Source organism: Eptatretus burgeri, chromosome 11, assembly GCF_056783735.1.
Source record: "Eptatretus burgeri isolate ZD-2024b chromosome 11, Ebu_testis_v1, whole genome shotgun sequence".
Lineage (NCBI taxonomy): Eukaryota > Metazoa > Chordata > Myxini > Myxiniformes > Myxinidae > Eptatretus > Eptatretus burgeri.
Window position 1 is genome coordinate 87711042 of NC_140971.1, and position 27820 is coordinate 87738861.

The 27820-nt window shown below is 44.0% G+C and overlaps 1 long non-coding RNA gene across 1 annotated transcript in view; it reads right to left on the minus strand.

The window, feature by feature from the left end:
- Positions 1–23391, minus strand: part of LOC147017565 (uncharacterized) — a 56139-nt gene extending 32748 nt beyond the window's left edge. Inside the window, exon 1 of the long non-coding RNA XR_015049750.1 lies at positions 21913–23391. This is a non-coding gene — a long non-coding RNA (uncharacterized LOC147017565). The remainder of the gene's footprint in view (positions 1–21912) is intronic.
- Between the last annotated feature and the right edge of the window lie 4429 nt (positions 23392–27820).

The window sequence follows — 27820 nt, forward strand, 5'->3', positions numbered from 1 at the left end:
TTTATTTTCATTGATGAAGACGCTCGTTATTGAGCTTGCAATCATAGTATTAGAGAATGATCAAATCAAGCAAAATGGGACATCATAACGCCGAGTACGAGGCAATCACAGCAGTGAATTCTAATTAAATAGGGAAATAAAGTGACGAAACAAGAGGAGATTAAAGAAATGTCAGCAAAAGATTGCGAGCAATAAAACAAAGGATGTATAAGGAGATATATTTAAAAATAAAAGTATTTTTTAAGTGCAGAAAGTCATGACTTGCATAAGTTGCACAAACAATAGTTAGAGCTCTTGGAGTAGAAGTTACTTTTCCCAACGAAGGTCACCTTTAGGTCCACGGTAGCCTCGTGTTGGCTTAGCAGCTCGGGTGGCTGGCTTGAGATCTTAGGGTCCTGAGTTTGAGTCCCGTTGGCTGCTAAATTAATACCAGGTGGGGTTGACTCAGTCTGTCATCCTTCTGAGGTTGGTGAAATGAGTACTAGTGTACTAGTATAGCGGCACAGCATCAGCAGCACAGCTGTGCCCCAACAAAATGATAGCTACCCGGCAGCCAAGCTGCCATGCACAAGAAGAAGATGAAGGCCGGTGTTGTTTGCTTGGTGTTGTTGGTGAAGAACCCAGCATTGCCTGGTGTTGTTCTCATCCTGTTGGCATTTTGAAGAAATCAAATTTGTTTTTTTTCTATTTTTTTGAGGTGGCCTCAAACACTTCTCTACCCCCATTAAAGAATGGGGTCGGGGATCATTTAATGTTACGTTTCACATAACTACAAATGCTTCGGCACAAAAGAGCGATTAAAAAATCCAAAAAAATTCAAGTATCTTTTTCAAAATTTTCGAAGCTTATTTTTCCCAAAACCACTCCTCAACACTCACTGATGAACCTCTGATAGTTTGACAAATATTCGTTAGGCCATCTTAGTCTAAGCAATGAATGATTTAGGTTGGACAAAAATGTTATCAAAACTTTCTCACCTGAAATGACTTCATTGGCGATATGTCTTATCAGAAAAAAAAACCCCACCCGAATCCTCCCATGGGAAACCTCGTTTTGAGCTCAAATCCAAGATGACCGACATTGTACAGATGCAAAACTTAAAATGGACCTAATTTTGGAAAGAAACAACAAAGAAACACTTTAAGGTGTCATTTTTAACTAATTTGAGAACCCCCATTCGTTTAGTGATACTTATAAGATCGTTAGTTATCAAGGTCATATGTCAAGGTCAAGGTCAACGTTAAACTTGACTGAAATTGTATCAAGAGTTATGCCAAAATGATAGTTATTGATAAAATATATTGGTTGTTATTGCCACATATACCATTAAGATGCTCATTCATTTAGTAATAGTTTTGAGGTGATTGGATATCTCGATCATGTGATAAATTCAAGGTCAAGGTCAAATCTGATCCTAATTTGACCCTGAATTCGATCAAAATGATGCAAATCGACTCAAAATAAAGTACATTGGATGTATCATTTTCAATGGACTCTTTCAAGATGTCCATTCACTTATTTACGAGATTGGCATCGAGATCATAATCATAGCCAAATTTAACCAAATAAGTAAGAATCCAAACAGATTTTGTGACCTTGCAGTGACATTATTTTGAAACCCATGTTAAGGTGTCTAATAACAAAGTTTACTATGCCTGATCACTTAAATGATATTGTTTGAGTGATAATTTTTTAAAGTCAAATTGCAATGTCAATCCATTGTATTATTATTCAGATCTACATCCTGGTCATCATCATCCTGATTGTCCACATGTGGCACATTCATGCATGTTATTCCCCTGCATTGGCCACAAGCTGGTGTGCACTGTCGTCCATTCTTGCGACAGGTGCATGTTTTTTTTGTCACACTGGCCACCACAATTGCACCGAATTATCTTGAGGAGTCGCTCTGGTGCTGCTGGCTGAGTCATCCTGATAGGCACAAGACCACCGGGAGTGGCTTTCCAACCCCAAACTGCAGAGGCGATATCATTGCCACGCCATCCCTGCACTTGGTGATAAGTCTGATGACTATGAAAGGTGGCTGCATCACTCGTCGGGGGAAGCTTTTCTGGAGATACATATTGTGTAGAAGTAGCTACCTTCAATAGGAACTTCGTCACCCTTGCTGCATTGAGGCTTAGTGATGTGGTGCACCCATATATCTCCAGCATGGCATCTTCTCCTGCCTGTTCGATGTCCTGTTTCGATGAAGACGGAGACATAAAAATGGTGGCTGACTTGCTCAGTGCTGCATACTTCGTAAAAACAGTCACTTTGCCGATTCCATATGGCCTTGATGTGGTATCACACCCACTGAAAGTGTGCAGGAAGAGTAGACTTTCCGAGAGGGCAGGATCCAGTTTCTTCTTCAACGCTGTGATGCACACCGTCTGTTTTGCGGTCACCATGTACAGGTTGTCACTGTTATCTGTGGCATCAGCATGATGTATCATCAACTGAAATACATCAGAATCTTCTGCAACAACGGCTGTTTGACTGTTCTTTGCAGACAAACATGCTAGCATACAGATCTTGAAGTCAGCATCCCCTTCTGCATGCTCAATGGTGATGTCTACTTTGACCATATCCTCTGCAAGGAGGTTGATGAGGGCCTGCTTGTTTGATGTGTTGGCAAGGAAAGCTTCCTTACTCATGGTTAGACGCATTTCTGCAGAAACTGAGACTGAAGCACCAATGTTGCTCCCTGTCCTACAGCGATGAGCTTCGTCCTTAGTAGTGGAGCCGTGATACCCATCAAGCACAACCAGTGCACATCCATAGGTGCTGCGTACATGCCGGACATACATTGCACATATCTCGGCATAACTAGAGTGCTTGGGCCACAATAATTTGTGGAGCAATGCCCATCCATCGACAATGAACTGCAATCCCTTATCCAGTGTGGTTGAGATAACGCATTCTGGAACAAGTTTCAGGAGATGATGTATGAGCTCCGCCTTGTCCCCAGTCTGCATGAACATATGATTGTTAAACAGAGATGTTGGAAAAGAGCACAGCTCGAATTTCATGAGATCAGTCACAGGGATATCGCAGATACCAGTAACAAGAAGACGCTGGTGTAGACGCTGGGGATCCATCTCAATTCGTTCTCCAGAAGCAGTTTTGGCATGAACAGCCGAGGCCAGAGTCGTCACTTGATTCTTTTGAGAGAACTTGTACTCTGCTACAGAATGACCGACCATGGAGGTTAATATATTCTCGCCCACACTTTGAGCATCTGCTGCATTCACTGACTCCTCCGCCACCAGACCTGTTGAGAGACTTACAAGTCTGTTGTCTGTTGAATGGTCCCCGCTCAACAAATACCTGAAGCAGCTTCTCTATGTCAGCCATGTCGCGTCGGATATGTGATGCCGCCAGGTCACGATGCCCATCTCCTGAATGTGAAGAGATACCCGCTATCTCGAATATGGACTGACTAACATCGGCACATATCGGTCTGGAGAGTAGAAACAGAAGACGGGTGCTTTCATTGAATCCACGACCATGCGTTAAACCTCTAGTTGACTTTATACCAGCCATCAGAACTTGTTCTATGAAGAAATCTGTGAATATACCTGACCACGCACCATCAGTTCTCCTGACTGGGAAGAGACCCTTCATAAAAGCTGAATGTACATCTGGGTGTGTGCGCTCAAGGTCCAGCATTTTGGGGATGAACAGTGCAAGAGACTTTGTGTAGTTGTTGTGCCCAGCAGCTGCAAGATACACCTGCATATCACACAGCGACTGTAAATATAGAGGCCAGCTTCCTATACGTGCAGATCTGATGAGGGTCGTCAGAATTGAAACCATTCTCTGATAATGCATCCACAACCTGGCAGTTCCATGTTTTTCAATTGAGGCACGCAAATCCTAAAGCGCAACTTGGATGTGACAGAGTGTGCTGCTCTTAAGCGCACTGAGCGATTTCCCGGGTTAATACGCATCATTTGGTGAGCTTTGAGATCAAATTTTGATTAAATTTTACAATGACGTTGACCTTAACACATAATCGTGACCTCTAATGGTTCCGAAAATTTCACTAGATGAACGGGAGTCCTCAAATTAGTTAAAAATGATACCTTAAAAGTGTTTCTATGTTGTTTCTTTACAAAATTATGTCCATTTTAAGTTTTGCACCTGTACAATGTCGGCCATCTTGGATTTGAGGTCATAACGAGGTTTCCCATGGGCGGATTCGGGTGGAGTTTTTTTCTGATGAGACATCACCAATGAAGACATTTCAGGTGAAAAAGCTTTGATAACATTTTTGTCCAACCTCTATGGATCATGATCCGTTCGTTGCTGTGCCTATCTCTGAGAAAAATGGTGATACATACACAGAAAAACAGACATACAGTGAGTGCTCTCAACTCTGGCCTGGTGCCCCAGCATGAGACGTAGAACCAGGAACCAATGGAATCTAAACCTATCAATATTTTTGGCATCTCCCATAATAAGTCTGTAAGTGAAAGGTCTATTGCTCTCACATCGCAGACAGAATGGTGACCTCTTTTTTTTTTTGTTTAAACTCTCTCATAGAATAGATACAAAGTCGAGGATCGTGGAAGAGCAATAATACAGAATAGATCAGGACGCAACAGAACAAAAGGAACTGCAGAAAGTGAGGGGGTGGGGGAACACACTAATAGCAGGGTTAAGGGACAAAATATATGGAGATAGATAAACAAGGGATGTGGGTAAAAATGAGGGGAATGGGAGGATGCAGGGTGTGGACAAGATGGAGACAGAAGCAAACTCTCAGGAAGGAAAATCTGGAGATTTGGAAGGATGTGGGCTTAAGGGGAGGGTAATGCCTAACAGGGATAGAAAATATCACGGTTTTGGATGGGGGATGATCTGAGATGGTGGTGAACAGCAGTCTTGAAGACCTGGTGGGAAGAATTAGAGTGAAACATTGTTAGTTCAACAGGAGGGGAAAAAAGAAGAAAGAATGAGTGGAGGTGAGCAGTGATTCTGGCAAAGAGAGATAGAGAGATAGAGAGATAGACAGAGACAGAGACAGAGACAGAGACAGAGACAGAGAGAGACAGAGACAGAGAGGAGACAGAGACAGAGACAGAGACAATGACAGACTTTGACTTTTGAAGCACTTTTATTTATAAAGGTAAGAAAATCACACACGTCATACAAATAATCACAAAATCACGAAAGTTCCAAACATGTGCAACCCAACAATGCCTTTTGACACTATAATAAAAACCCAAAACACCAACATCAACTTTACAATAACCTCCCTTTACACACTATTTTTGCACAAAGGTTTGCAAATAATCTTTCAATTGACAAAAAAAGAACTCCATACGTAGCCAAGCCATGACAAGAGCCTTAAAGACTACAACTACATCACATAAAATATCAGCATTTGCAAGGAGCTTTGCTTTTCTTGTCTTGTAGATTGCCAGTTTTGCAATAGAAATCAAGAAATTGACAAGAGCAATCTCAGCTCTTTTTGCAACCAAGTGGTATTGCAAAAACAAAAAAAATAGCACCGCAAAGCGAGCGTAACCCTCAGCCCCTTGACACAAACCAATATCAAGATGGCTGCCGTGGCAGCCACAGTGAAAATTGCAGCATGCCCATTTTGTAAAGGAACCTTCCTCTAATCAACCCCATTATACCTCGCCAGAATAAAATCAATGTGTGAAGCCGTTCTCAAGTTATTGTCCTGAAACCAAATTCAAGATGGCTGCCCTAGCCGCCATATTGGATATCGCATCGCACTGAATATCGAAAGGAACCTTCCTCTACCCAGCCCCAATACACACTGCAAAAATGGATTTAATCAGACAAGGCATTCTCCTCGAAATGGACGGAAACCAATTTCAAGATGGCTGCCGTGGAGGCCACATTGAAAATCGCAGTACGCAGATTTTCGAAAAGAACCTTCCTCTACTCAACCCCAACACACCCTGCAAAAATGGATTTAATCGGACAAGGTGTTCTCCTCGAAATCGACGGAAACCAAAAGTTGACAGACGCCCGGACAACGCCTATGACGACAATACCTCTGAGCCAATTCGGGCTGAGGGGTAAAAACGCTCAGAGAAAGAAAAGTTCATTCGATGTAACAACAGTGATAATAACAAAAAGAGACGTCAGTCTCACACAATCTATATATGCATGGAAAAGGTCTTCAGAGAGCATACAGAAAGGACATGCCTCTGTGTTAATTTCATTGAACCGATGTAGTAGTACATTGGAAGGCAACACCATATAGGCGAGTCTCCAGGCAACATTACCAGTCCTTTTAACAATTGGTGAAATATACATCGCAGACCATTGCGGATGGGAGGGAAGCCCAGAAGGCAGTTTTTCTTTCCATCGAGCCCCAAATGAAGCAGGCCGTAATGAGGGGAAACGAATTGAAAGGCACGAACGGCACAGTCTTTTTTTGTCTTTACTGGAGAGTGGCGATGAGGATAGCAAAATAGATGTTGTGGAGTTATCATCTGGCAAGTTATAGCTAACACATGACTGTGGTGGTGTATGGTGATCACCAATGTCAGCAGTGAAGCTCAGGCCGAAGCATCTAAAAACTTGCAGGACTTTCTGTAATACCTGGGCTACATTCCTCAAAGATCTAATACCAGTTTTTTCTTGAAAATATCCTGCAGAAAGCCAGCTGTTCCTATTACAATCACGAAGGTCCCAAGTTGTGCTCACACCAACACCCAAAAAGTGTTGCATGAAGGTGCGTGAGCGAGGAATTTCGGCAAAGAGATTGTATTGTAAAACAGGAGTTCGTGAAGGAACCTTTTGCTATTATATGTCTCCATTTGCCGAGTTGTTGAGATGAACTGCCAGGCAAGCAGGACATCTTGGTAGAAGTCAGGGAGCAACAGGGCATCAACATGTTTCAGTTCCATGAAAAAAAAAGTTCACGGTTGTAGCCCAGCATGCCGGCTTGTTTCAGTGTAAGGCTCGCAGTGGATTTCCAGGGCAAGGCCTCCAGGAATATAAAACAACGAGCAGTTGAGATACGGAAGGCCATCATCCAACAGAGAATGTCCACAAGTCCATGACCCACTTCCCCCAGTGGAAGGCAAATAGTCTCTGCTTTAAGCCAATGTTTGCCATCTCAGAAGGAGTCGAGTAAACATTTTTGGATTAGTGACACCAAAGTTACAGGTGGCTGCAGGCCAATCATTTTGTGCCATAGCAGAGGGGCAACTAGGTTGTTAATAACCAAGGCATGACCTCTGAAAGACAAAGTAGACAAAATTCCTCCCCATCTATTCAGCTTATTACTAATTTTGTGGAGCAAACCGTCCCAATTCCTTTTGACAAAGCCAGGGGTACCGAGATAAACACCAAGGTAATTTACACCTTCTTTTGCCCATATCAAACTCATAGGGAGAGTTGGAAGGCCAGAAGGTGCCATATTGCCGACCCAAACTGCTTTACATTTAGACCAATTGATTTGTGTTGGACATGCTTGAGAGTAGACATATAGACACTCGAACAACATAGTAATATTATATTGTTGTTGCGAACAGCGACACATACATCATCAGCATAAGCCGAAACAATAACGGACTCTTCTGATGGAGTCACTGGAAATCCCATAAGAGAGGATCGTAAACGAATCAAAAGGGGCTCGATGCAAAGAGAGTACAAGATTCCAGATAAGGGACAACCTTGCCGAATTCCACTCCCAATCTGCAAAGGTAGACAGAGACCATCATCGACTTTAATCAAACTAAAAATGTGATAATATAATAAAGTTACACAGGAAATAATAGATAGCCCAAAACCAAATTGTTTTAAGATGCAAGACAAATATTCATGATTGACAGTCAAAGGCCATTTCTTGATCAACAAAAAAAAAAAAGAGACCAGTATATTGTTGTTGGATTTCACACACATCCCACAAGTTTCGTACCAAACAAATGTTGTCATGCATAGATCTGTGCATCACACAATACGATTGATCGTGATGTACAACCGTGCTTAAAACAGTCTTCACACGGTTAGCAAGTGCTTTAGCAAAAATTTTATAATCTACACAGAGAAGGGATATTGGGCGCCAATTCTGTATCAGTTGCAGATTCCTCTTCTTAGGAAGAAGGCAAACAACTGCACGTCAACAACTAAGGGGTAATAAGCCCTCCTGGAGACTGTATACAAAAAACTGAGAGCAAAGCAGGGCCAAGCAAATCCCAGAAAGTTTTATGAAACTCAGCAACCCATCAAAGCCAGGAGGCTTACGGTCAACAGGGCCATCCAGCGCAGTTTTAAGTTCACCAAGACTAATGTTTTCATCCAAGAAGTGTTGTTCATGCTCAACTATCTGCGGTAAATTAGTTGAAACATTTTGCATTGCAGGCATATCGTTGGATTGAAAAGAAAACACACTCTCGAAATACGCTTGAACAAAGTGGACAATTTCTGTGTTGTCATCCAGAATATGTCCATCACTCGACCGAAGACTAAGTAATTGCTGATTCGCTTTGGTTGTTTTCTCAAACTTAAACAAATCCTTACAACAAGTGTCTGCAGACAGTAAACCACTGAGACTCAGCCTGACTAAGGTATCGATACCATCTCCTTGAACTCATTCCTTAAGCAGAGTTTGTTTTTCATGGAGGAGTTGACACCTTTTATCATCACTGAGGTCCTCAGCCCCTCCCTGTAGTCGAAGAATCTCTTGTTTCAAGGTGTCAATACTTAATTGATACTTTGAGAGAAGTTAATTTTGCATTGCTGACAGAAGACACGGATTTGCACCTCGGCATCATCCCACCACTGACAGAGATTTCAAAACTGATGTTGTAGATACACAACCCTCTCCCAAAAACCCTTTAAGGATGATTTAAAAAGAGGGTCGCTCACAATGCAAGGGAAGTATTAAAACACCAATACAATGTGCGGAGTTTAAAACCAGGAAGTGACAAGCACAGTTTTACTAAGGAATGGTCAGAGAAACCAGAAGGAACAACATCTGGACGTGTCACAAGATTGATGGCAGAGTTCGAAATGTAAAATTTATCAAGTCGAGCAAGTGAAAGATGATTTAGTAAAACTCGACACCAGTTAAATTGTTGTCGGTTCGGGTGTTGTTGTCACCATATATCGTTAAGATCATGGCATGATATCATATTGGAAAGAGACCTACTTGATGCTGGATGTGACTCTGCACCGTTCCGATCTAAAGTTGGGTTCAAAGTACAGTTGAAGTCCCCCGCCGGGCACAACAAGGTATCAGAAGATATGTGTTGCAAGAAATGAAAGGAATCATTTTTTTTAAAAAGTTCCTCCATCTATACTGTCACTTGCAGCGTAGACATTAACAAAAATAAATAGTTTCTGATTGTATTCACGCTCGACAGAGGCGAGATAGCCTGGGATGATTTCTTTAAAAATAGGGGGAGAGACAGACAAACGTACACTAACAAAAAAAAGCAATACCCACACTCACAGAATCTGCATTACTAAAAAAAAAACCAAGTGCCATTCAGCTGTTGTTGCCAGTCAGCCACACAGTCTGGAGTGGCACGAGTCTCTTGTCATAAGAGGATATCAGTTTTTTTCCTTCCTGGCTAATTGCACAGTCTGTGACCGACCAGCTGACTGCGTCCACCATTGATATTCAAACCAGCCATGTTCATGAACACATAAGCAGCACCTCAACCATTACGGGTTTAATTCTTTCCTTGCTGTAACAAGATACCTTTTCAATCTTTTAAGCGAGTTATATTATCAGAAACTTGAAGGGTTCCAGATTGTTGTACAACACCTTGAGCGCCAACAATGAAGGCGCGAGGATCAGAGAAGAAATCGCTAATTTTCCCACGCCTTTTACGATAGCTTATTCGTAAGGAATCCATGATTTCAGTCGGAGGGATGGAATCTTCAGAGACACGCACTGACGGGAGGTCGGCCTCGCCATCACTTAGTGAGGCAACAGAAGAACCCCCATCAGAGTCACAATCATTACATCGAGAATCCATTGCCGAAGAAACGAGCTCATCCAAGCAACACTGAGGTTTCATCCTGAGAATTCTGCTGCACATGAGCTTGATAAGGCTCAGCTACCTCACTGGATGAGTCAATCACAGACAGATCGTGAGTTGGTACACATTCACCACTCCCCATAGAGGGAGGGGGGACACAATCAACACAAGGTTCAACAAGGGACAAACAAGGAAGATCAACCTCACATGGAAGTTGGACCTTAGAACACTCAAGAGACTCGGGAGCTGTCACACGATCACACGGGATATTTATCACACGATCCTCAACCGACTCTGAAAGTAGAGGAGGTCGAGGAATTACTTCAGCTGGAGGGAAGAGCTGAGGAGGGGGTTACACTCCTTCACGAACCTCTTGAGCGAAGGTTGGGAGACCAGCCAAGACCTTATTGTCTGGCTCGTTGAGATCGGGAGAAGATGAGAGGGTTCTATTCCTATTTTTCTGTATGTCTACTGTGGGGGCTCTCAGCACCCATACTATTAACATGATCAACAGTGATCTCAGCAGCATCCTGGTGTACATCATCAGCCAGGCTCGTGACTCCACCCGTGGACCTATTCGGGCAGGAGCAACAGTGATCTCAGCAGCATCCTGGTGTACATCATCAGCCAGGCTCGTGACTCCATCCGTGGACCTATTCGGGCAGGAGTCTTTTAAATGACCACATTGGCCTCAATCAAAGTAAACTAGAGACTGTCGAGACAAAGACCCTGTAAGTGTACCCTTCGACCTTGAAGGGCAATACCGCATTTAATGAGGTTACACCACGCGGTAAAATCAGACAAACAAAACGACGAAAGGACATGATATGTTTTAAACGGTTATTTTTCCCCTTGTAAAAGAATCATAGAAACACTGAGGAAACAACAGAACCAGGTTTGTTGAGTTTGTTAACCAGTTCTGTGTTCTTAATGAACGGAGGAATATTACAGAGGGAAACCCGAACTGCCGGCGTGTCGAGAGGACGTACCTGGACAAACACGTCGGGAGGACAAAAAAAATCCCATGCTCGACTACTTGAGTAACCATGGTTACTGTGGAAACAAAGATTACCACAAGTTTATTCGTGCGAGAATCCACTTTTACATTCTCCAAACCAATTAACTCCCGAACAGCAGGATAACGGCCTCCACGTCAATTCCCGACGGAGGCCTACAAGCTAACCCGCTCTCGACTCTCTCTCTCTCACTCACTCTCTGTCTCAATAGGGAAGGGGGTTAGCTTGAAAGGGGGAATACACAAAGACACACTGCAAAGGGGAGGGAAGGGAGACAAATCACAAACACGAACAGCTCCAAAGCCCCAACACAAGGAGCCGCCTTGACACTGCACTCAATTCACGAACCGCCAGCAAGGGAGGAGAGACACAAAGAGAGACAGAGAGAGGGAGCAAAAACATCTCCACGATGGCAAAGTGATAGGCCCAGTTATTGAGCTTCATCACAGGAGATTCCAGTGATCTTGAAGGCAATGGTTTCCATGGCATCAAGCTGGGCAAGGTGTGAAACAGGGGCACCAGCCCAAAGTGGAGAACAATACTCCATCAAGCTGCACAAGAAGGCCTTGTAGGTGGATATGAGTTGATGTGAGCCAAGGATGGACATTGCATGACGGAGAATGCTGTGGAGGCCAACTTTGAAATGCGGTTTGCCCGAGAAAGATCATGGCCGATCGTGAGACCCAAGAGTTTGTGTGACTGAACTTCTTCGGGAGGATTGATAAGAAAGCAGATGGGAGGGTTTTCCAAACTGTCCTTTCGAAGCGAGAGAGTGAAAGTGTGAGATTTGTCAGGATTGTAAGACATATTCCAAGTGTTTGACCGGTCCGACTCTTGTGATTTTATCTTGATCCTAACCCAAGAGAGCAGTTGGCCTAGGATGCATAGGCAGAGAGTTTGGAGAGAAAGGCAGGGTGCCAGACTATCTTGAAAGCTCGACATATGTCGAGAGAAACCGCCCTGATCTCGTGTCTGACATTGAGGGCCTCCATCCATTGTTGGGAGAGTAGAAGCAGCATTTCCAGAGGTACAGCCACCGTGTCTGAAGCTGAATTCATGATCTGAGATGAGGTCGTTGGAGAAAAGAAAGGATTTCATGTCAAATGCGATGATGGATGTGGTAATGATTGATAGCAAGCCAAATAGTCCGGAGTGCAGGGAATTCATTTCTGCATTTTGTTTATGTAATGTTGTGTCGTTGGCTGACTTGTAAACAGATACAAGATGACCTGGGGCAAATGACAGGGTGAAAATGGCAGAGAGAGGAAGTTCAAGAACAGCAGAGTAGACCATGATGCACCGAATCTTTTCAGACAGTAGCTATCATGCAGTTTGCATTCACATCGTTGCAGGCAAAAATAACTGAGTGGTCTAGCTCTTTTGGTTAGGTTAGGTTAGGTTAGGTTAGGTATGGGAGCATAATCCGGAGTAGCACGTCGCTGCGTCCACTTTCCGTCGGTACTCCAGGGACCTCCGTTTGGCCATCCCCCAGGCAGATTCCTGGCCCATCTCCATCTCCTTGAGATGCCAATCAACCTGCTGCAACCATGAGGCACGTAGTCATCCCTTTGGCCTCCTCCACTCATGGGGCTCCCTCACTGAGGTTCTCAGGAGCAGGATCAGCGTCAGGAAAACGAGCCACATGTCCATACAACAGCAGCTGATGCTCACGGACTATGCAGGTAACAAATCTCATTTGAGGCTCTCTCAGGAACCGCTCTTTGGACACGAAGTCTGACCAGCGATAGCGAAGGATTCTCCGAACAGACCTGGTACCAAAGGAGGTAAGTCTTCATCTCAGATCCTCTGTCAGAGTCCTCCTCTGCTCTATAATCTGTCTGTTTATGCTTTGGCACAGATTTATATTCCATTACCCTCACCTGGGTTGGAATCTGATCCACATCACCACGTGCCTTTTTCACTCGCGCCCACATTGTGAGTTGTGACAAGCAGCTTGTGTGTGCAAACAGATTGACCAGGTGATTTGGATGTTTCATGAGAATGGCCTTCAAATACGAATGGCAACTAAAACGTCATGGAAAGGCTCAGACATATTCCAACCCCCCCCCCTTCCCCTTACCCTCCAATTGTGACGTCATGAGGTTGCATCACTCCCTCAAAAGCTGCTGTACATCGTTATAGGTTGACAATAGATTGAAGCATGTTTTCATCATGGCAATGTGAACACAGATTCCTTGATACAATGAATGGTAATTACTCCACCCAAGCGATGGGTCACTTCCATTAGATGAACAAGTGGGTCACAGAGAAGTCAAAGTGACAAGATTCAACCTTAAAGGCAGCATCCACTATAATGGATGAGGTGTGTGCGTGTGTGTGTCATGCTTTTTGGGTCTATTAATTACATTTGTCGATTATTAATTACATCCTATTGTGATGTACATATTGACCTTTTAGACTGCTGAGACCCTTTGACCGTTGAAGATCCTTTAAAACCCCCAAGACCCTTAAGGCCACCAAACCCTGAAAGACCTCTAATAATTATTATTGGGGTTCCAAGGCTCTCCGGCTGAGAAACCAAGTGTTTCTTGTCAGACGAGCAAAAACGCCCAAGGCCATGAAGACAAATGAAAATTTGGTCTTATGGACCAACGGGCCCCCGAGCTCGCAGAAACGCACATAGTGTTCCAAATAAAATGATATTATTATATTGTTACGGATCTGGAAACCATTTGCATTCAACATACAGATGTCCCAAAAGTCAGTTATGTCGTTGAGTATGTGTGCAGTCAGATCCCCTTCCTTTTGTCGAGTGGGAGAATCAAAGGCGGGCGTTGCGATTTATTTTAGTTAGGTTATTACATCTAACAACCATCCCATCTGCATGACCCCTCGGCCCATTACGATCCACGGTGCCATGGTGCTTGCAGCCTTCGGTCCGCGGTCCACAGCGCACCTTTGCCTGAGACGGATTCCCGAGGATGTTCGAGGCAGTTTCACCCACATGACCTTTCTCGAACACGCGCAGAGGGGAGGGTCGGCTTTCTCCAAACAAGGCCGAAACCCTGCCCCGGAAAGGTATGCCGTGGGACCCTGTCCAATCAAAGGCGGACACAGCGAGATGTGTTGACCAAGGCCCTCCCCGCTGAGGGGGGTCCATAAATTCCCAAGCACTCTCTGAGGAAGTTAGAGTTTTTGTTGGGTTTTTGCTGTCAGGAAAGGGTTTTTGCTGTCACGAGGGTTGAGCAGAAGGTCACCGAGGCGGCGAACATGTCTCTGCTGGCCCTCCACAAGGAAGGAAAGAGCGACCAAACTGCTTCCCCGTCTCCGACTTTTATATCCCGGAGCTCCGCCCTGTTGCTCCGCCCCGTTCTTTGCTCCACCCCCCTTCGAGGCACTTCGAGAAAGGTCTCGAAGAGGGGCGTTCCTCCTCCCTGGCAGAGTCACACCGCGCATCCACCAATCGGGCACCAGCTGCCCTCCCCTCGCTTCTCTCCCCTCACACTAAGCGTGGAGAAGAATGGCGCGAAAAGCCCACCGAGCGTCCTCGTTGGGTTTTATTTGAAATAAAAGATAGAGAAAGAAAAACGACTGACTCAAAGCGTCGCAGCCTGAATGAATCACATTTATTCCCTCTAAACAACGGGTTTGGGGCTAACTACACATGTACTTAAGAGATATCTCACCTACGGGACCTGGATGGTGGTTTGCGAATTTCCACAACCGTAACAATATATCAACACAGCATATAAATATATACAATATATACAATCTATACATATAAACAATATATACAGTATATATACATATATACAGTATATACATATATACAATATTTAGGGTATATACATATATACAATATATACAGTATATACATATATACAATATATACAGTATATACATATATTTAATATTGCCTGGTGTTGGCGCAGTGGTTAGGGCAGCGGCTTGGGATCCAAGAGGTCCTGAGTTCAAGCCCCGATGGGCCACGAAATTAATACACCAGGGGGTTTACTCAGCCTGTCATCCTTCCGAGGTCGGCGAAATGAGTACCAGTATACTGGGCCAGTGTATACCCCGGTTAAAATAGGTGTACCATATCCCTATGTCGTAAGAGGCGACCAGGGTTGGGTCAGGAAGGGCATCCGATGTAAAACATGTGCCAAATCACTATGCGGATCATACGGATGATCCGCTGTGGCAACCCCTAATGGGAGCAGCCGAAAGAAGAACAAGAAGATATATATATATATATATATATATATATATATATATATATATATATATATATATATATATATATATATATATATATATACAGTATATACAAATATACAATATATACATATATACAGTATATACAATATATATATATATATATATATATATATATAAATATAAATATACATATATATATATATATATATATATATATATATATATATATATATATATATATATATATATATATTGTTGCGAATTCGCGCCCACCAGCGTGCGAGCGGCCACGTAACTCGAATCGCGGCACGTCGCCCACCGGACGGACAATTCCGTCGTGACCCTCTCAGACGAACGCCGGGAACTAGTCACGGGTGGGCCTTTCGGCCTCACCACGATCGTGCCAATCGGCCCCCCGCGTGGGATAGGGTTGCTCGCCAAATTCGACCTACCTAAGTACCCACATGGAGGGTAGACCGGGCGATCGCACCTCGCCGCAGGTCGACTTCGGACACGGGCCACTTTAAGCGACCCGTTCTGTACTATCGGGATAACCGAGCGGTGTTATCGTCAACCTCGACGGTTCGATTAATTATTGGGCGTATTTAGCCCACGACCAACCCTTTACGTGAAGTAAGATGGAGATTCAATTAAAGAAAAGACGAAGCGAAACGGGAAAAACAGTTCAACATGAGGCACATTTATTCCGCGGCAAACGGAAAGCACACATATACAATTACAACAATTATGCACCAAAAGCAAATGTAAAAGAAACACAACAATTATGCACCAAAAGCAATTGCAACAAAAGAAACACAATGCAGATCTACTACCGACTACGCGAGCACACGGCAACACTTACACAGTTTTACTTCACAGACGGCGCCGACAACACATATACTCAAAATCAAAAGAAAAAGGGGCCACCCTCAACTACAAGGGGGCAGACGTGGTCTGTGGGCGCGAGACCGCGTAGAGCCTACCCGTCTTGTGATGAGCAGCAAAATGGCGGCGGCGCCCCGACTCCGCGCTCCTACGCGGGCCTCGCTGGCACTGCCTGGAATGGGATGGGAATGGGGCCCCCTTTTCGCACTATCAGAGCGCGGGGGGGAAACAGGGGGGGGTTGTTGATGCTCTGGGGAAAGAGGATAGCTGGCTTGCTTGGGTCCCGCGACGAGCGACTCCACTGCGCCTTCGACCGCGTTCCCGGCTTCTCCTCTCTGCAGCTCCCGGACAGACTCCGAACCCCGACAGACCGACTCTCCTCCAGACCCGTCTTGACTGCTGCTGCCACACTTCGCCGCCGCTGCCACACCTCTTTCCAACTCGCCCGAGCCCGAAACAGAAAACCTCCCCTCCAACTCAAGCCCGAAACAGAAACTCTTCTCTCACTCGGGCCCGAAACAGAAACTCTTCTCTCACTCGGGCCCGAAACAGAAACTCTTCTCTCACTCGGGCTCGAAACAGAAACTCTTCTCTCACTCGGGCCCGACACAGAAACCCTTCTCTCCAACTCGATTCGCCCCGCGCTCGGCGCTTTATAGTCACAGGAGAAACCATATGCAGATTTTCGGATCAGGATCGGCTCGGGGGCGGAGCCACGCTCGCCCATTGGACGGAGGAAAAGTGGGCGTGAATCATTCCTGATCCTCGAATTTGCATATATCGATTCTACTCCGACGCACCTGGAGGCGGGGCCAAATCGCCCCGCGCTCGCTGATAGGACGGAACAGAAGTGGGCGTGATTCATTCCTGATCCGACTTCCCCGGAAAGGCCGCATTTTGCACCCGCTGCTCGGCGCGCGCCCTGTACGAGTCCAGGATCGGTGCCCACAAGCGGTGCGGGAATGGCGGCAGAAGGAGGAGAGGTGAAGGTGGTGGAGGGTTTATTGTGGTGGTTCCTGGCCACGGTGACGCTCGGAATGGCGGTGATGCGATGGTTGCGAGAGCGAGTTGTGACGGTAAAGGTCGTGGCTGTTGGCGTTGTTGTTGTTGTGAAGCGGCATTGCGGTTGGTGGTTGTTGTGTGATGGCGGTTGAGACGTGGTTGGTTCAAAATAAAGATAGAACAGAAAAACGGCTATCTTGAAGGGTCGCAGCCCGAATGAATCACATTTATTCCCTCTAAACAACGGGTTTGGCCTAACTACACATATACTTACAGAGATATCTCACCTACGGGACATGAATGGTGATTTGCGAATTTCCTCAACCACAACAATATATATGGATACAAAGCCTGGTGTTGGCGCAGTGGTTAGGGCAGCGGCTTGGGATCCAAAAGGTCCTGAGTTCAAGCCCCGTTGGACCACTGAATTAATACACCAGGGGGTTGACTCAGCCTGTCATCCTTCCGAGGTCGGCGAAATGAGTACCAGTGTACTGGGCCTGGTGTATACCCCGGTTAAAAATAGGTGTACCATATCCCTGTGTCGTAAGAGGATATATATTATGGATACAAATGCGACATAATAGTGACCGAAGCTTTTCGTGCTGCACTCTTCAGGGTAAAAATCGCAACAAGTGAATCGTGTGCTTTTTTTCGCAGGTCTCAATAAAGGTAGACGCTGATTGGTTCAGCCGTAATGACATCACGGTTAATCCGAACGCCCATTGGTGGGCTCATCATCTTCACCTCGAGCTCCCATTGGCTGAAGCAGAGTTTGTCGATGATTGACGTTTGCAACCGCATCCTGGAGAGAGGGGGGGGGGGACCTCCCCTCAGGTCCATTCACCATTTGTTAACGTACTTCCCTTGATCTTTCCATGCTGAAAGAGACACAGAGATCGTACAAATTCCTTTTGACGCCATAGTATTGGAACACGGTGGTCAGGATGAAGGTTACTTCCAACATACGTAAATGAAACAAGCTCCGACCTCAGCTCAACATCCTGAACATATCTGCATTGTACTGGTCTGCACAGATAAGGTTGGCAACCAGGTGCTGTGCAATGGCAGATGAAGCAGGTACAGTGGCCGGTGGTTGCTGGATATTTCCACGTGCTCGCACTGGTTGTGTTCTCACCCTCACAATCTTTCTTCAAATCGCCAACGGGACGTGTTGTTTGATCCGATCAGCCAATCTTCGTGTTGTGCGGCCCACGTACCGAGCTTCACATCGGCACTTCAACTAATAAATAACATTGCTGGTTTGTGACGTGGGTAGCATATCCTTGTTGACTGACGTCAGCAAACGGCGAGAGGTAAAGATTACTCGGGGTTGCACAGCCAGAAACATGTTGGACACAATGTGTTTGATTTGTACTTCAAACCTTCGTGATGATTGCCCTTTCCAGGGCATCCTGATATAGACTGGACATTTGTCCGGACCCATCTTCTAAACACGACAAAAGATCGGAAGATTGCAGTCAGCCACAGACCCGGAAAGAGACGCGCACTCGAGCAGACTGGACGCAAATCAATCGCCTTTGTCGCTTTTGTTTTGGAGCCTGTCCGCTCCCGTGGCCTACTCCCATTGGGTGGACGGCATGTCACGGCTCCGCATTCTTGCCAAGGACCGCCCCGACTCTGGTCTGCTCGTCTCCCATTGGGCGGAAAATGGCTGGAGACAACAGAGGGTTGTCATTCTCGTTGTTGTAAGTGATGTAAAATAAAACCCTGACTATCAAAATAACTCCACAGTGCACGAACATTTAATTCCCATTAGACTCGGGACGGGACCCCAACTAGAAACACACACACTTACCGATATAACTGATCTATTGGATCTGGCTGTTGTGTGCAGTAAGCTTCCAAATTCATAACAATATATACTGTATATATATATATATATATATATATATATATATATATATATATATATATATATATATATATATATATATATATATATATATATATATATATATATATATATATATATGAAGGCCCACCCACATCTCTCACCTGTGAATGGAGGGAATAGCCAATCAGCTAACATCTGATCGACTACACCCAGGTGGCTAAGATTATATAAATGATTGACCCCTCCCTTGCTCCTCCAGCCGAAGAAGTTGCATAAAGCAACCAAGAAATCCTACGCAAGGTATGTGCTTTGCTGTTTCAAACCCTTCCCAGAGTTCCTCCACGGCGATAAGGACATTCACAAATGGTACACACATGAGAATCCCAATACTACACACCCCCTCAGCTGCCGGACTGGTTTCATCGCTTATTGGTGAATCATCAGCGACAGCGCGGACAGGAATGCATACCAATGAGGCCCCCAAGCATGTACCACATGCAAATGTCAAAAGTAGTCAATATATAAACAATAAAGATCCACCCACCTCTCTCCCCTGTGAATGGAGGGAACAGCCTATGAGCTCTCACCTAATCAACTAAACCCAGGTGGCTTGGATTACATAAATAAATTGAAACCTCCCATGCAATTCTATCCAAAGAATCTGCATAAAGCATCCAAGAAGGTCAACACAAGGTAAGAGCTTTGCTGTTTCAAAGCCTTCCCAGAGTTCTTCCACAGCTGTAAAGACATTCACAAATAGTACACACCTGATAATCCCAATGTTACACACTCCATCACCTGCCGGACCAGTTTCATTGCTTGTTGGCGAATCACCAGTGACAGCACAGCCAGAAATGCACACCATAGAGGCTCCCAAGCATGTACCATGTGTAAACATCAAAAAAGTGATTCGGTGAGAGATAATTGGTTATGCCCTCCATTCACAGGTGAGAGATGTGAGTGGATCTTCGGTTTTTCATTTGTATGTTGACTGCTTTTAACATTCCCCAAGGAAAGACGAGCACGTGAAGTTGCTCAATTTACATGATAGAAGAAAATCAAGTCAGCAGCTGACAAATTACATGACATCAGGCTTGAACATTAACATCTCGTCTCGCACTGTGTGCAAAAGGCTGATTGTAGCAGGTCTCCATGCCGAGTTGCAGCAAAGAAACCACTGCTGAGACCACAGAATAAGGTTAAAAGACTGAAATTTGCAAGGCAACACAAAGATTTGGTGACTGAACAATGGAATTGGGAACTCTGGTCTGATGAATCAAAGTTTGAACTTTTTCTATCTCAGAGACGCCAGTTCGTAAGCCGAAGACCTGGAGAACGTTACGACATGCAATGTTTGCAGCCTACTGTTCAACCCGGGGAGGCTCTGTGACTGTCTTGGGTTGTATCTCAGCTTTTGGTGTCAGAAAACTTATAAATAACAATGGGATGCTAATAAAAGAGAAGTACAAGCAGATACTGCAGCATCATGCAGTTCCTTGTGGAAATTGTGTAATCGGAAGAGGATTAATTTTCAAACACACTTTCTAAAACACAATTCCAATTTAGTAAAAGAGTATTTGGGGAACAAGGTTACAGTTGGTGCATTCCAAGTGTTATAATGGCCACCCCAGGTTGAGAACATGGGTCCCATCGAGGTCATACAGGATTATCTGGAAAGAGAGAAGAACAAGAGGAACCCAACTCACTTTTCATACCTGTGGAATGTACCACAGGGTATTTGGCACAATATTCTTGTCAGAGTGCTTCAGTCAAAAACAGGAAGCATGGGTGAAAGAGTGATGGCACTCAAGAAGGCAAAAGGTGGACACACAAGGTATTGACTGATCCTATAAAATGACACTGTTGTTGTTATTTACTTGAGCAGTTTGTTTCACTCGTATTCATAAAGGTTGTTAAAGGTATGCACACTCACCTCTGAACTCAAACCCATCCATCAGAACCTTACTCTGTACAGAGCATCAGTGCTGTTAAAGTAATCTCCTGGACAGAATCCTGGACAGGTCACCACTCTGACACAGGGTACTTGAATGACTCAATCATCCCAGCAAACTGGTCTGGTACTCATTTTGCTAACCTTCGAAGGATGACAAGCTGTCAACCCCATCTGGTATTAATTCAACAGCCAAGTAGGATTTAAACCCACTAGGATCCCAAACCTGCCACCCTAACTCTTAAGCCAACACCAGGCATATATATATATATATATATATATATATATATATATATATATATATATATATATATATATATATATATATATTGCATTTTGGAAAGTCTCACAAAAACGATTGTCTCCAGCCTCATGGCACCACCAAGTGCTTTGCCAAACTAGCCATTGGGGCCTCTTTTCGTACTGTGCTCGACGTGATACCATTTGCTCCCTTGTAATCGCAATTACTTAGAAACAGGCAGGCGTTCTGCCAGAAATACACCCGGGAGCCACCGGCGCTCTCAGACATGACTGTGGTTTTGAACAGCATGTGGAACATAAATCGATGGTGGGAAACTTCCCTGAAACAGCCATGTGAGGATACGAACCATTAACTATTTGTAAAACAGGGTCGCCTCTCCTCTCTGCCTTCTGCGGTACTCTGAACAACCACGTGCTCCAGAGGTAGATCTAGCAAGCCATGCTGTCGTTGAGGGAGTTTCCAATAACAAGAAGGGATGTTTGCACTAAAATCGATAATTTTATCTCCTGTCGAATACAATTTCATCGTGAGGGGTTATGCTCGTACATGCGTAGACCTATGTGTCTGCAACCATTTGTTCAACACTCTGATGTATGACAACCCTATCAATGAACCTCAACGTCAAGTGTGTGCAGCACCTGTGCAGGTTCCTGGTTAAGATAAGTTGTGGGGGCATGGGTATGCTCCTGGTGCAATGCACAAGTACATCAATATGGGAATGTATAATTGGGCCCCGATACAGGGACATAAGTGCTTCCTTTATTTTCAGAAAGTACCTTCGGATCTTGAACATCCACGAGCAAATACCAGCAGATGGGAGAGCCAACGTCGCCTTCAAAGGTCTATGTACTCATTGTTGCAACGTCCCTCCTGGGAATATCAAAATGGCAGATCACAGTTCGTTCGGGTATCCGAAGCAGGTTAGACAGCACAAAGGTGAGGAGACACTACTATCCTGTCAACGCCACTTCTCCAATGGGATTATGTGGCAAACAATATCAACAAAATTTCATCAACAGGTAGAGGGCAAAGATGTCTAACAGAATGCGAGGACAGATGTTTAGGACAGGTCAGCATTAAATTATGTTTGATGAGGAAGATGTTACCGGACTTATAAATGTACAACACAACAGGATGCCCTGTTTTATGCATCTTGAGCCACTGGTTCTTTATGTTGGAGAAACCAGGTTCAAATCCCATATCTATCTTGTAATTCATGTAAAACTACACTGGTGTTGACTAATGTCTTTGTCGTGCATGCACAGTTCCAAAAAATTATGATTAATGTCCAAGTACCACTGTGAGCCTTTGATGACTAGATAAAAAATAATAATAATGAAATGGACTAGGTCATCTACATAACATTGGTAAGAGCAGAAGAGCTTAAAGGTTGTGGTTGGAGGTGTGCACTGTTAACCTATTGAGGATTCCAGAGTGAAAAGAAGTAATCATAAGATGTAACCATGTAACTTACTGATCTTCTAAATCGGTTTCACGTTCTTCCTTGTTAGTTATTTTCATTGTGACACTTTAAAACCTCTGGGTTTTCATCGTCGTTGCTTCTTGTGGACCTTCCTTAAAATGAAGCTTTTCAAGTTTCCCAATTCGATGGATTTTTTTCAATTTTCCTTATGTCCTTGTTCTTTTTTTGTATTTTTGAAACCTTTTCATTTCCTCTGCTTTTACTTCCCTTCTGGATTTGCAGGAGAGCTTAAAGGTGTACACACTCACCTCTGAGCTCGAACCTGGACCCAACTATAAACAGTCATCCTGGAGTCTCGCAGACAGGGCGAGGCATCGATGTGTGTGCCATCCTCAGATACACGTTAAGCTCGTTGTCTCGTCTGCGATCACAAGTTTGCTGATGATAAAGATTCCACAGAGTCGTTGTGAAGAGTAAGCGAGACTTATCGCCAGCACGACAAACAAGCGACAAATTCCTGCCTCAAACTGCGAGGAGCGAGTGGTCTGCTCTTCTTGCATCCTCCTGGACATCAGTTTACACTGCTTGCTATCTCAGGGTGTGGTTGCTATCTGGGTGGTAGCTCCGACACTATTAACAAATTCATGTTCCTGGCTATTGTTATCAAGTTACGAATGAACAGCCATCTTTGACTATGGAAAACAACCATTCATACATTCTGATTCTGATTCTTGGAAAGGGTGAAACTGGGTGGTTTGACATTGCCTTCTCAGCATGAGGTTAGGGCAGGAATTTGGAATTTAACATCCCCCAACTTATGATGACAGACGGAACCGCCCAGCTTAACGTCCATCCGAGGGACAACATACACATTAATGAATCACCTTGCCTGTGAAACACTGGGATGATAGTCTATAGCTGGGTCGGGATTCGACCTCAGCTAGACAGCTCAAGAGGGGAGTGTGCTTAGATTCCTGCAGGCCATCCTGACAGCCATCTTGCCTTCCACCTTCTCATGATTTTAGTTCTATTTTTCCCTCTATTCCTAATTTTCTTTAGATTGTCAGTAGAGTTGTTCTTTCCATACCAATGCAGTGCATAATATATTCTTTCAAGTATTGGACAATGGATCTTTAAAGTATTACAACACCACTTGTAAGATGCATATTGCTTGTAATGAAGCTTGTGCAGCAAACCGTATTGCGATTTGTGAAAATTGAAGATTCACAAGTATCTTCGTTTCCCGAGTACGTTTGTTTAGCTGTCAGTCACCGACAGTTCGCAATTGCAACCGATCTTCATGAAACCGAACCAACTGGTGGAGATAGTCAAAAACTAGAAACCTATTCTTTTCGAGGTCAATGTCACAAAATCCTCAATTTTGATCCGATTGACTTGAAATTTGTACATAATTTGCATAATGGGTCACTGAATTGGTTCACCAATCCAAGCCTACAAGCCTATTGTTTTTGAGGTCAAAAGGTCGAAGGATCAAAGATCAAGGTCGCATAGAATCGTCAATTTTCATCCGATTAACTTGAAATTTGAACAGGATTTGTATATTGGATCAACGAAGCCCAATGTTTGAGGTCAAAATTCCAGGAAATTGTAAATTTGAATATAATTTGCATATTTGATCACTGAATTGGTTAACCAAAATCAGAACAATGAATTCAGCCATTTTGACGTGTCATTGGTTTCCATGACAACAATATCACCCCATTATAATCCAATGGGACTTTTTGTGATTATATTATTGCCATACCTCGATGATTTATCAAGATGTCAAATTGAAACTTACACAGCTTATTTGTACATACGAATGCGTGCCTGGACATGCAAAAAACAAACAAACAAAAAAAACAAACTTTCAAACCGCTTGCCACAAACAACAGCACAGGCCGTTCCTTCGAGAAAGTACAAAAATCGAGAAAGAAAGAATACAGTAGGTCGATAAATCGAGAAAAAAAAATCGAGAAAGAATACAGTCAGTCATCACTATCCGGAAGTCCGGAAGTTAAGTCTTCACTGTCCGGAAGTTCGCATATCGCAGTTACGATTACTCGCAATTTAGTTTTAATGGCCTATTATTCAATTAGCGCCAACGTATTTTGCCTTTTCGCAATCTCATCGCAAGGGAAAACACAAAGAGAAAAAAGAAAAAGAAAAAAGACGTATATACAAAAAAACAAAAAAAACTTTCAAAGAACCACACAGGCCATTCCTTCGCTCTCGTAAACGACGACTGGATTGGGGCATTGTGTTTATCTATAAATGCGCATAAGAAATCGAGAAATGATTAGAATACAATAAGTCATCACTATCCGGAAGTCCGTACGTTGTAACCCATAATGGGGAACGTGCTCTAACTTTGTCATAACTTGGGAATCACTTGTCCGATTGATATCAAACCTTGAAAAGGCACATACTCAGGTCCCCAGCAATATAGCTGGCAAGTTTAAATTAGATTGGACTAGTGGTTGTCGAGAAACAGTGGTCACACACAAACACACACACACACACACACACACACACACACACACACACACACACACAGCTGGAATTATAGATAGATGTGCAGGATATGGGAGTAAAATCTAGTCAAAAACAACCTCCGTCAGCCTTTGGTGGAGGAGGTAATTAGTCAAAGGTCAAGATGATGGTCATCCAAAATATGTAAAACACCTATTAGGCAGCAATGAAATTTATGTATAAACCAAACTTGTTGTACATAACAATCATGTAAAACATTTGAGAGGTCAAATTTCCAAATTGCAGTTTCCATAGCAACTATTGTTTCTTTGGATTTTGCAAGTATTGTGCTCCACATGACATCTTTCTTGTTTTACTCTTTTATAAGTATGTGCGCTTTTTAAAAATTGGTCCAGTCAACAGCAAAAAAGAAATGCAATTATTATTTACAAAAAAACAGACAGAGCAGAATTAACCTGATACAGACTTCGACAATCTTATATTGTGCTACACGTTACAGGCGCCATCAGACACACACCCAAGCAAGCGAGAGAGTTCAGAAAGAGGAGAAGCAGTTGAGGTGTAGGCGACTTCGTTGGAGCAGTCGACAGATCGACGCAACTGACTGTGAAGTGCAAAAATTTGGTGCAGTATGATGCAAGAGGAAGTGTGAGAAGTGCAAATCAGTAATTGGTGCTCTTTTAGTTTGTGTGTCTACAATGGATGAGACAAGCAGATGGGAGAGAAGATGCGTGAGAAATAGCTTAACAAGAGATGTGTAAGAAAGTCTATATGTGTCTGGTTAACGAGGCTGGCTGTGAAACACTGTGGAAGCCAAGCGTCGATGACCCGGTGATGACCCAGCAACGCTTCTCGCCGCGCTCTGTTGCGCTGCCTTCTCAGCTCGGTTCTCGTTCACGAAGACGATGACACGAGGCTCAGCAAAGGCTCTGGACAAAGGATGAAAGACAAACCAATTGACTCAAAGACTCTGATTTGCTCTCCTTTTTATTGAGCCCAGAGTGGAGGAGGAGCCAGAAGATGTATCAAAAGACCCTGTAGGTGTTTCTGCGCATCCCCATTGGTGCGTAGACATCACCTTGAGCCATAACCACACCCCGTCAGACTCCAGAGCCGAAAATGGCTTCAGTTACTCTCCAGCCTGGCCATGCAACACAGCTCTGTAACTTACATTGGTTGAGGGTTTTTGGAAGTGTTCTCTGGCCATGAACATGCGTTGAACTCCGTTTGAGTGTGTTATTTAGTGGAATGCCAGGGCCACCCAGACGTCATTGAATGAGCCCCAGCGCATATTTGTGCCTCAAGTTACATGCCAGAGTTCCCGGGCTCATAATGTCCTTCATTTCCTTGGCATCCAAGAGACTGTGTTGAACATCCAGGGAGCGAACTGTTGTTGGGGCGGTTTGTATCAGTTATAGTGAGGTAGAGGAAGCACTGTGGCATTTGTGATGAAGGGATGGGAGCTGTTGAGGCAGTTTTGGTGAGGAGACTGAAGTGGATGAGGTGACTGTGGTGAGGAGGTCGAGTGTAGGTTGTTGCGGGGAATTTTGGGAGATGTTGTGAGCATTATGGCGAGGGTTGTAGCATTGTGGTGAGCATGGTGATGGTCTGTGATGCGGCATCAGTTGGTTTATGGCATGCTGTTTGAATAGGGAATCACGTACGCAAATGAGCCGAGTGCTGTTTGTTCCTCCTGCTCCGTGAATAACGTCACCGATCTGATGTGCCTGATGAAAGAATAGAGGATTGAAGACCTAACTGAAAGCCATATGCAACGCATCTTGTCCCATTTATCCAATCGACATGTGGAAGGACCAACTAAACAAATAATAATGAAATGAGAAGGGCACTCGGTAGTGCGCATACCTCCTCCACGTAATGCCTGATCCATGAGAACATATCGGGCCAATGACATTTTTGAAATATCATGCTATACAGGACGACATCATTTTTGGCCCGATCTCTCAATGGTGAAGAATCACTTAAAAAATTAAATAATTATCGTATCCAGATTCCGATTCGGATCTTCACCAAAATGGAATCGATTCATTAATGACACACACCCAACCTGTCCACCAAGTTTCATCCAAATCCGTCTACAACTTTTTGAGATATTGTGTTATAAATGGGTTTAGCACGATCTCTCAATGGTGAAGAATCACTTTAAAAATTATCAGATTCGGATTCGGATCTTCACCAAAATTGAATCAATTCTTCCTTCTCACTTACCCAACATGTTCACCAAGTTTCATCCAAATCAGTCTACAACTTTTTGAGATATCGTGCCATATATCGTTTTTGGCCCGATCTCTTAATGGTGAAGAATCACTTTTGAAATTCTCGTAGTCGGATCCGGATCCAGATTGTCACGAAAATCTAATCAGTTCGTCCTTGTCGCACACTGAACCTGTCCACAAAATTTCATCTGGATCCATTGACAACTTTTTGAGATAACCTGTACACAAACAGACAAACAAACAGACAGACAGACAGACAGACAGACAGACAGACAGACAAACAGCCAGAAAGGGGTGAAAACATAACCTCCTTCACCTTCACTGGTGGATGTAATAACTGTCTCAGGATCACTATATGTTGGGTGCTATTGCCTCGGAGGAGTGCCGGCTTTGCAGAACCGCAACAATATCACGAGATGCGATACCACGTAATGTCGAACCGAGGGATGATACGTTTTGTGATACATACTATGTCTGGCCTGCAAAGTACCAATCTGAGTTTACAGTTGTCAGGATGGGAAATTGTACCCA